General features: G+C 34.6%; 2 pseudogenes; both read left to right on the plus strand.

Annotated features, from left to right (window-relative positions):
- Window positions 1-560: 560 nt before the first annotated feature.
- On the plus strand, window positions 561-1,488 carry LOC109677223 (olfactory receptor 8G1-like; annotated as a pseudogene).
- An 8,215-nt stretch (window positions 1,489-9,703) lies between these two features.
- On the plus strand, window positions 9,704-10,656 carry LOC109677221 (olfactory receptor 8G50-like; annotated as a pseudogene).
- Window positions 10,657-11,176: the final 520 nt, after the last annotated feature.

The raw sequence follows: 11,176 nt of genomic DNA on the forward strand, positions 1-11,176 counted from the left end.
ATCCAGTAAGGATGCACAGCACCATATGTATTGTTTAACTTTAATACCACTTGAAAACCTGATGATTATATAGAAATAGACATTTCCTGAGCATTACAATAAAAACTGAAGTATCTGTAAATTATCAGATCTCTGCTCATTCCTGTCAGGTTAATAAAGATCATTCACGTTAGGGAGGGTTTGTTCTGTCCAAGTTCTCAGTCACTTTCACTCATTGGCATGGACTATAAGTATTTAAGAATGAATGAACTTAGAAACATTAGCAGTATCATTTAAATGTGCAAATTAAGGGATATCTTAAAAGGGTATAATTACTATAAAAATGGTTAAATAATTTAAAATGAAACTTGTTACTAAAATTGTTGAAAATAAATAACACCTAATATCAAGACAAATTTTGTTCATATAGAGAGAATGAGGGTAAACAATCATATACACTTTGAGTGCACACCTAAGCTAGAAATCTTAAATACGTTAAACCCTCAAGCAAGTACAAAAGAATAATGAAGTCCTTCCAACAACCATGTTCTCTCTCCTTTTCAGGATCTGAACAGAGGACGATGGCAGGAAATCAAACCACCTTTACTATATTCATCCTGGCTGTGCTTTCAGAGAAGCCAGAGCTCCAGCTGCACCTGTTCCTGCATTTCCTAGGAATCTGTGTGGTCACAGTGATAGGTGATTTGGGCATTCTCATGCTGATCTTTTTCAGTTCTACTCTGCACACTCTTAATGTTTTATTTCCTCACCAGTCTGTCCTTCATAGACCTCTGCCATTCCACTGTCGTTATCCCCAAAATGCTGGTGAACTTTGTGACAGAGAAGAACATCATCTCTTACACTGTTACTTGACTCAGCTCTACTTCTTCCGCATGTTTACTGTCTTGGAGTGTTACATGTTGGTGCAATGGCCTATGAGTGCTATGTTACCTCATTTAGTCTTTGCTTTATAACATCATCATATCTCATCAGGCCTGCTTTCCCCTGATCTTAGGGATGTGTGTATTATAGGTGTGGTTTGTGCATCAGTTCATACTGGCTGCTTAGTTAGAGTTCACTCTTGCAATATGGTTGTGATCAACCATTATTTCTGTGATCTTCTCCCCTGTAGAAGCTATTCTGCTCAGGCATCTATGTCAATGAGTTGTTGTCCTATGCCTTGGTACATTGAACATCTTTGCCCCAAGCATGACCATCCTTAGCTCTTACATTTTTATCATTGGCAACATCCTCAACATTCACTCTACTGAGGGCAGGTCCAAAGCCTTCAGCACCTGCAGCTCTCACATGCTGGTGATTGTCATCTTTAGTTTTTTAGAATTCATGTACCTGCAGCCATCATCTGTCAGATTCATGGACCAAAACAAAGTTTCCTCGGTGTTTTATATCATTGTTGTGCCCATGTTGAACCCTCTGATATACAGCCTGAGGAGTAAGGATGTCAATGTAACCCTGAAGAAAATTCTAGAGAAAACAGCATTCCTGTGAACAGATATATGAGATTTTTTTTATTAGATGTATGTTGCTGACTTAGGTCACTTGGTATAAAAGGCTGTTATTCATATCAATCCATTTCCAACATTTTTACTGATTTGTGAGGATTTTTTATGTTTTTTAAATTAATATGATCTTTTGATGTAACATTTGTATAGAAATTAATATCATATGTGTCACACAGACAAACATTAACTAAAATACTAAGGACGTCATGGATCATTAATTAATGCCAACTCCATTATCTGCCTTTTCTTCTTCTATGCAACTGATAAAAATGTAAAATATTTACAGTGTTGGGGGTACTTGTGGGAGAAAGGAAATTAAGTTGGGGGCATATGGTTGATGGAATTCATATACTTATAAGAAGTAGAACAATGAAACCTCTTGCAATTGCTTTAAATGGGGCAGGAAGGGATCCATGGGGAGAGATGTCGGGGGTGGTTTAACCAATGTACAATATAATCCTATTTGGAATTGTCATAATGAATCCCCCCTATACACCTAATATAGCCCAATGAAAAATTTTAAAAACTAAGTATAATAAAAATGACATCTTTCTAAGGTGATTACCAACCACCTTTTTTCTATCTATAAGAAACTATATAAAACTTGTTCGGTTCCTTGATCATTTTTTATCTTTCCTCTTAGGAAATATTTTGAGGAAAACCACAGTTATTCCAGATATCTGAATGCATTCTGGACCAACATTTTTCTTAACAAAGACCTACACACGTTTGTTCCATTTCTGTTTTTTGGGGGGGTGGTAGTACTGGGGTTTGAACTCAGGGGCTCATGCTTGCTAGGCAGGTGCTACACTACTTTAGCCACTTTGCCAGCACAAGAACTACACACTTTTAAAAGATTATTTCAAATAAAGTTTAATTTACCTTACTTGACCTCAAACAATTACTTCTTTTTTAAGAGAATTCTTTAACAATATCATAGATAATAATGAAGTATTCAGATCAAATCTACACACAGATGTTGGAATTAGTGTACTATGTTCCTTCCATGGAAAATTCTAGTACAGTTATGATAACTGGTGATACATGACTTCTTAATACATTGAATCTGGTCAACAACCAAGGAGTCCACAAAGCAATATTTTTCTAGATTTTCAACCATATGGACTAGGAACATTAAAAATAGCAAGTGTACTTGCTACCTCATGAGTCAACCTAGCAAATCTTTTGATAGTGTGATCACTGAGATTAAAATAACCCGATGGGGACCAGTACAATTATTCATAAGAGAAGGAACCTAATTTCATCTATGCTTCTATCAATAAAACCACTTTCTATGTAGATAATCATTGAATTTTATGATCTGTAAAAAAATAGATGGAACTGGAGACTATTTTGTTGAGTGTGATAAGCTAAGCTCAAAGACCAAATATTACATATATTCATTTATTTTTGGACTCAAGATCTGAAATGAATAAAAATTATAGCAATAATGAGTCATGAATACAAATGGGAAACCATGTGGTGGGAGGAAAGAGTGTGGGGGTAAAAAGGAGAAGATACTGGGGGTGTGAACACAATCAAAGTACATTATGTATATTATGCATGTGTATATACACACACACACACACACACACATATATACATGAAGATAGCATAATGAAACCCACTAAATACTGTCTAAAAATGGGCAAATGAGAGATGGTTTAAGAGATTACAAAAGAGGGATTGAATTTGTTCAGTGTATATTGCATGTATGTATGGAAATATCATTATGAAACACCTTGCACAATGATTTCATGCTAATAAATCATATTTGTATAGATAGATCATGGTCTTCTGCTTCTTGGGCTATAGCTATGGTATCCATCAGCTAATGTTAAACTATTTTAATACTTTCCTGGGATTCTTCATCTTAAATATAAAGGAAGATAATCTTTGATCTTAGTAAAACTGTTAATAATATGAATGAGATTTGCAAAGCAATATTGTAATTTATTTTTTAAAAATAATGACCCTGCTATCTGTAAGATATAACATATCAGGACATTCCTTGGTCCTACAAAACCTGCTGATCATACTGACATCCTCATCATCCTGACAGCTTCTTAGGCACATTCCAAATTTTTTGTGTCATAGATAACTCAATGTCTTTGTAACTAGAGTTTAATATTTGATTTAGTATTGTACCTAGAAGAATAATGATGTAAATGTGCTTAAAATAAAATTTGTTATACATTAATAAAATATAAAATGTTTTGGTAAGTATTAAGGCCTACTAGAAATGTGTATGTCATTCCAAGTGGAGCACTCCTTATAATATCTCAACAATCCTAAGTCTATTCCCATACACCCATTTTCATTCAGGTGGTTCCCATCCTGAAATGAGTTCTAGACTCCACCCTGTTTTCCAGTGTTCACACCTTTCCATGAACGGCATAAGTGTTTCATCCTCATGTATTTCTCACCATTCCAGGCTCTATTCAGGTGCACCTCTGCTTCACCACACTTACTGTAATAATGATGTCTTCTCTGATATGTTTTTATTGTTAATAAATTCTTATAGATATTATAAAATCATGTCTTGCATTGTATCATATTTCTGGTTCTAAGGTTTGATATTTATTGATGAGAAACCTCTTTCATGGGGTTTATGATTTATTCTGTTACATTTTTCTCTTTATTTTTTGGCATCGTCTTTCTTCAATGATTTTCTCTTTTTTTATTATATTATTGTTTTACTGGGAGCACTTGTGACTGACATTTACAAAAGTTCTTACAATATATCATAGCTGAATTCAATCACTCCATCATTCTCCTTTATTCTCCTGTCCCCATTCCTGGAATAGTTTCAGCATGTCTCATTTATGCATTTTTATACATGAGTACATAATATTTCCACTATATTCACTTCTTTCCCCCTTTCTTTATGTCATCTCTGTTCCCACTGGTACCAACCCCCAGACAGGAACTGTTTTACCATCCTGTTCTCCGTTTTTGAAAAGAGGATTTTTGTTTGTTTAAGATAGCTCTACAGAGAGTTTCCTTGTGACATTTCTATGTATATTTGTATTATAACTTGAATTGGTTCATGCCCTCTATTTTTCTCCTTTCTATCTTAATCCCTTTCTTATGGTGATTTCAACAGACTTAAGTATTCTATATTCATTCTTGTGTAGAAAGTAAATCATCCATATTCACCTTTATTTTAATTTTTTTTATTGTTGTGCTGGGTGGGAGTACATTGTGGCATTTACAAAAGTTCTTACAATACATCAAACATACCATACTTTAATTCACCCCCTTCACCATTCTCTTTTATTTCAACCATCCCCCCTCCCTGCCCATTCTTGGAATAATTTCAACTGTTTTTGTTTTTCCATTCACATACATGTATACACAGTTATTTGTACTATATTCAGCCTCCCACACCCTTTTCCCATCTCCTTCCCCATTCCACGGTTCCAACCTCCCAACCCCCAGCAGACAGGACATGCTATGCCCTTTTGTTCTCTGATTTTGTAAAAGAGAAATGAATATAGGAAAACTTTGGGAAGTGATAAACATATCAACAATAGTGATGAGATCATGAGGTTTGCATATGTCCAAAATGATCAAATTGTGTGTTAAATATGTGTAGTCCTTGGCATGTAATTTCTTCCTCAATTAACTAATATATAAGCAAGCAAAACATTTTTCCTTTAAACTGTTTTGATATTTTGCTTATGATTCATTCATCTCTAACATAAACCAGACAATTGATGCAAGGCAGATTATTTGTGAAATTTCCAACAATGTCAAAGACATTCAAACACACAAGTGGTGATAATAAAGCAGGAAAGTACAAGTAGGAATTAAAAGCATGTGTCTGTACCAGCCTATAGGGAGTTTTGGGCACATGGAATGGGTACAAGTCCTACAAATGCTGTCAGTGACAATGAAAGGTCAGCAGAAATGGAGTGTCTATGATACAGAGCCATATTTACTTCTACAGCCTCATAAGAGGCAAAGAATAAAACATTTTCAGATGACCAATTAAAACTTAGAAATCTGAAAGAGTAAGTTTCATATTCATATGTTGCACAATACCACAGACTACATAAAGTGTGATGATAAAAAATTCATTTTACTCTATGTTCTCAACTCAGGGAAGTGTTAGATCACAGGGATGCATCTAGCATGAACCTTCTTGCTACATAGTGTTATGGTGAATGACTGAAGGAAAACATAGGGCATTCACTGAAGGGTCTAAACACATACTTACATTAGAAAGCCCCATCTTTATTTTCTTACCCTGTCTTATAACACCATTATTCAATTGCCTCATGTTTTTTTATTCTCTTAAAGTCTCACCTCAGTTCTTTTGCGTTCATGATTAAGATTCTAATATATGAACTCTAAGAACAGGTTCACACAATGGCAATATGGAAACTCAGTTTCATCAATAAGGTAAAATCGGAAGATATATTACAATAAATTCCTGGAATTTTGTAAATGATAACAAATAAACTTCCAGTTCTGGGTTTACAACCAGCCACAGTTTGGCTTGTTCATGAGTTAAAATTTTTATACTTTAGACATCATTTTTTTTCAGGGGAGTACTGGGATTTGAACTCAGAGCCTCATGTTTGCTAGTCAGGTGCTGTACCACTTGAGCCACTCTTACAGAGCTGTTTTTGTGTTGGATATTTTTGATATAGGATCTTTCAACCTATTTGCCTTGTCTGGGCTCAGAACACAATCCTCCTGATCTGTGACTCCTGAGTAGGTAGAATAACAGTTGTGAACCACCAGGAACTGACTCCTCTAGACACTCTTAAACTTTTTTTTTAATGTTTTATTATTCATATATGGATACAATGCTTGGGTCATTTCTCCCCCATGCCCCCACCCCCTCCCTTACCACTCTGCCCTCTCCCGCTCCCCCCCACACCCTCAATACCCGACAGAAACTATTTTGCCCTTATCTCTAATTTTGTTGAAGAGAGAGTATAAGCAATAATAGGGAGGAACAAGGGTTTTTGCTGGTTGAGATAAGGATAGCTATATAGGAAGTTGACTCACATTAATTTCCTGTGCATTTGTGTTACCTTCTAGATTAATTTTTCTTGATCTAACCTTTTCTCTGTCCTCTTTTCCTGTTGGCCTCAGTTGCTTTTAAGGTATCTGCTTTAGTTTCTCTGCATTAAGGGCAACAAATGCTAGCTAATTTTTGTAGTAAAGTATGGAATTGGCCCAGAATTGGGAATGGTTGTCTTCTGCTAAGACATCCAACTAGAAAGTAGGGAGAAAGAAGATATCAGGCAGTAACGTGGCATGTACCTCACATATCTTCTTGGGACTTTATTACAATCTCTTCAGCTACAATGTGGCTTCAGACTCCCATATTTATTTGTAGTTCATTTTTGTTCTTTTTGATTTCTTTTTCCTGGCAAATGACATACAAGGAACATTTTAAGTTGAGTATATGTCTCCCTTTGATTGTAACTATTCAATAGTTAAAATCAGGAAGGTTTTACTTTTCTTTTTATGTATTTGAGTAAGAAAAAGACAACGATAGAGGAAAAAGTCATTTGTATCTACATCAAAAAATTGTTTTCTTTGTAGGAGAGAGAAAAATACCACAAAAAGGGAAAATTTAATGGACCTATACAGTAAGTACAGAGGATTCACAGAGCATAACCTAAATGGGAAAGCTTTACAGGAAGGTGGCAAAGTAGAAAGTTTTGATGCAATAGTTTATGTGGTCATCATGCTGTCATTAATATTTTGTGCATTTTTAATACTTATTACACATTTATGGAAATGAAACTGTCACATGATAAAACTTACCTTTTTCCAGTGTGCAATTCTGTCATTGTTTTGTATATTCATGGAGTTGCACAATGATCTCCATAGTGTGCTTTTCTAATATTTTCGTCAGCTCCCCAAATGTAGCCACATATCCACGAGGACTCACGTCCGTGTCCCTCCTTTCCCACAGACATGGCAGACACTGAGCTACTTCCTGTTTGTATGAATTTGCCTATCCTGGGCCCTTCTTATAAATGGGGACTCACAGTATGTGGTCTCGTGTGTAGTATCTTTCATCTCATGTGTTTTGGGTGTTTTGAAGATGAGCCATATCTTATTTCTTTATTCCTTTTCATTGCAGAATAATCCTTCATTAGAAGAATGTACCATAGCTAGCTTGTCCATTCATCACTGAAAAGAACTCTTGAGTTATTTCCTCTTTGGTTATTATAAGTAACATTGCTCTGAATATTTTTGAACAAGTGTTTTCATACATACATTTATCAAATCTCGTGTGCGTATACTCAGTAGTTTGGTCATTCTTCAAAATCTGAAATATTTCTATTTCATATTTTCACATGTTCACGGCAAAACTGTTTTCCTGAGGGTCTGTACTATTTTACAATTCCAGCAGCAATCAATGAGGGATCCAATTTCTTTATATTCTTTTCCAGTACTTGTTTTTATCTTTTTGATTGGAAACTTCCTGAAAAATATGAAGTTATTATTGAATTTCTTTAATGATCAGAAATATATTTGGCTGTAGCTTTCATTTGAATTTCTTTAACAACTAATGATGATTAACATATTTAAAGGATTTATTGGATATTTGTTCATTGACAGTGGAGAATGTTTTTCAGACTGTGTGATGACTTTTCCTTTGGTTGTTAATCCTTTTAATTGTTATGTTGTAAGAATTCTTTATCTTTTCTGACTGTAATCTTTTATTCAAATATATTACTTGAAAAATATTTTTTTCATGTTGTGTGTTCACATTTTTATGTGCCCTTGAAATCACAGATATATATATATATATATTTTTCTCTAATTTTTGCATCATATCAAAGAAACCATAATCGAATTCAAGGACACAGGGTTTTGGTCCTGTGGTTTTTCTTTTTTAAAATTTTTATAGTGTTAGTTCTTATATTGCAGTCTATAAACCATTTTGCTTACTTTTTGTAGGTTATGTGACACATAGGTTAAAATTATTTCTTTAAGATGTAGCTATCTAATCATCCTAATACGATTCATTGAAACGTTATTTTCCCTGTATAATTGTCATGAAAATTTCTAACATTTCACATTATCATGCATGGGAGTTAATTCAGGATTGTTAATTCCATTAACAAATCCTTGATCTATATGTCTCTTCTCATGACAATAACAGTTGCCTTGACTACTATAAGGTTGTAGTAAGTTTTAAAATGGGTGAAATCTGAGATCTCCAACTTTATTCTTCTCTTTCAAATTTGCTTTGCTTATTCTGGGTCCTTTGTATTTTCAGAGAGATTTAATAATCAGAATGGCAATATCTGAAAATAAGAGAACTGATATTTTGATAGGGGAAACAGAACTTGTAGATCCACTTTAGAAATTTTGCTATTTTTGTACAATGTTGAACCTTTTGTTTAACAAGCAGTTAATTTCTTATGTTTATATAAAATTATATTTATATTCAGCCATGTTTTATAGTTTGTGAGCAATAGCTTAATATTTTTTCTTATTTAATATATCCAAAGTAATTTTTACCTGCTTGCAAACAGATTTTATTACTTCTGCTTATGTAGAAATAAAATTGAGTTTTTAATCTATCACCTTGGTTATTTTGTAATTAGTTCTAATTAAAGTGTATAAAGTCCATAAGATTTCTACATGCAAGATTATGTTATTTACATACAGATGTAATTTTCTTTCTTGCTTTTCAGTCTAGATGGTTTCTGACATCATTTTTCTGGACTCTTTGCCCTAGGTAAAATGCTAATATAAAGTTGAATTTCAGTGCACAGGGAGGACATGTTGTCTTATTCATTATGTTAGATAGAAAGTCTTTCAGTATTTCACCAGTAAGTTTTGTATTGGTTTTGGATATTTGTGGACACTTGTTATTTTATGATGGAAATACATTTTTCACTATAGAAGAAAGAATATTAGAAGTAGGATAAGGGAAATTTTTGGAACACTGAATCAAATGTTATCAAAAAAGTTCTCTGTGTATTAGGATCTGAACCCTAATTATAACGATTCTTACAGTATAGGCTACAGAAAGAGTAGCTTTGTGAGATATTGAGAACTTTGACTGCTAATATTATTGATGAGATGATTTCAGAGAACTAGACATACCTGTCTAAAAGGACATATACTCTATTTCACAATGCATTGAATGATAGGAAAATAAATTCTAACCTTACAATTTGTCTTCTCTTCCTACACAGAGTTCCCAGAAAAAAATGACAGAAGGAAATCATTCCACAGTGACTGAGTTTATCCTTGCTGGATTAACAGAGAAACCTGAGCTCTAGCTGTCTCTCTTCCTTCTCTTCCTTGGAAGCTATATAGTCACCATGTTGGGGAAACTGGGCATGATCATCCTGACTGGATTTAGTTCTCATTTCCACACTCCCATGTTCTTTTTCCTCACTAGTAGGTCTTCATTGACTTGAGCCAGTCCACTATCATTACTCCCAAAATGCTGGTGAACTTTGTGACAGAGAACATCATTTCCTACACTGAATGCCTCGCTCATTTTTATGTCTTCTGTGCTTTTGTTATTGCAGAATGTCGCGTGTTGTCTGCAATGGCATATGGCCACTCTGTTGCCATCTGTAAACCCTTGCTTTACAATGTGACCATGTACTCTCAGATCTATACCTGGATGGTACTTGGGATGTATGGCATAGGCTTGACTAGTGCTACAGCTCATACAGTATGCCTAATAATACTGAGTTTATGTCAGGCTGATGTAATAAACCATTATTTCTGTGATCTATATCCAGTATTGGAGCTCTCCTGCTCTAGTACTTTCATTAATGAAGTACTAGGTCTGTGTTTCTGTGTATTTAATATCATTATCCCAAGTGTGATCATCTTTAGCTTTTACATCTTCATCCTATCCAGCATCCTCCACATTCGCTCCACTGAGGGCAGGTCCAAAGCCTTCAGCACCTGCAGCTCTCACATTGCTGTTGTTGGACTCTTCTATGGTTCTACAACATTCATGTACCTGCAGCCTTCATCTGTAAGCTCCATAGATCAAGGAAAAGTGTCCTCTGTGTTTAATACCATTATCATACCCATGCTGAACCCCTTGATCTATAGTTCCAGGAATAAGGATGTGAAATTTGCCCTAAATAAGTGCTTGTGTGAAAGTGTATTGTGTTTTAGAAAAAAGAACAACTTATAGTCCGTGAATTGGGTCTGGTGGTTCATGCCTGTTATCCCAAGTACTACTCAAGAGTCAGAGACATACTATACAGGTTTTATGCCAGTAAGAAATGTTAGCATGAGACCTGTTTTGAAAAATAAACAATGCAAAAAAGGAGTAGATAGTAGCTCAATTGGGAGAACACTTGCATATGCATATGTCGGGGTTGAATTCTCAATATTGCAAAAGGAACAAAAGGATATTTATAGTTTCTAGATGATTGTTACCACAGCAGGCCAGACAATCTTGGATGTTCATGGATCATAAGATTACTGCTAGTACTTGGTTATTTGGAAGAAAAGTTTCAGAGGCAGGAGTGTATTTACATATTCAGACACATGGAGGAAATCCCGTGTCTGAGGTACCCCAATTTCTACCCATCCACCTATAGTAAGCTATGTAACCTCTAAATATTATGAATATTCTTTACATAAATTTGAGTAGATTCATATATATGAGCATGAAAGACTCATTGATGTTGTATCTGGGAATAATTATA

This window comes from Castor canadensis, chromosome 2 (genome assembly GCF_047511655.1).
Source record: "Castor canadensis chromosome 2, mCasCan1.hap1v2, whole genome shotgun sequence".
NCBI classification, from domain to species: Eukaryota; Metazoa; Chordata; class Mammalia; order Rodentia; family Castoridae; genus Castor; species Castor canadensis.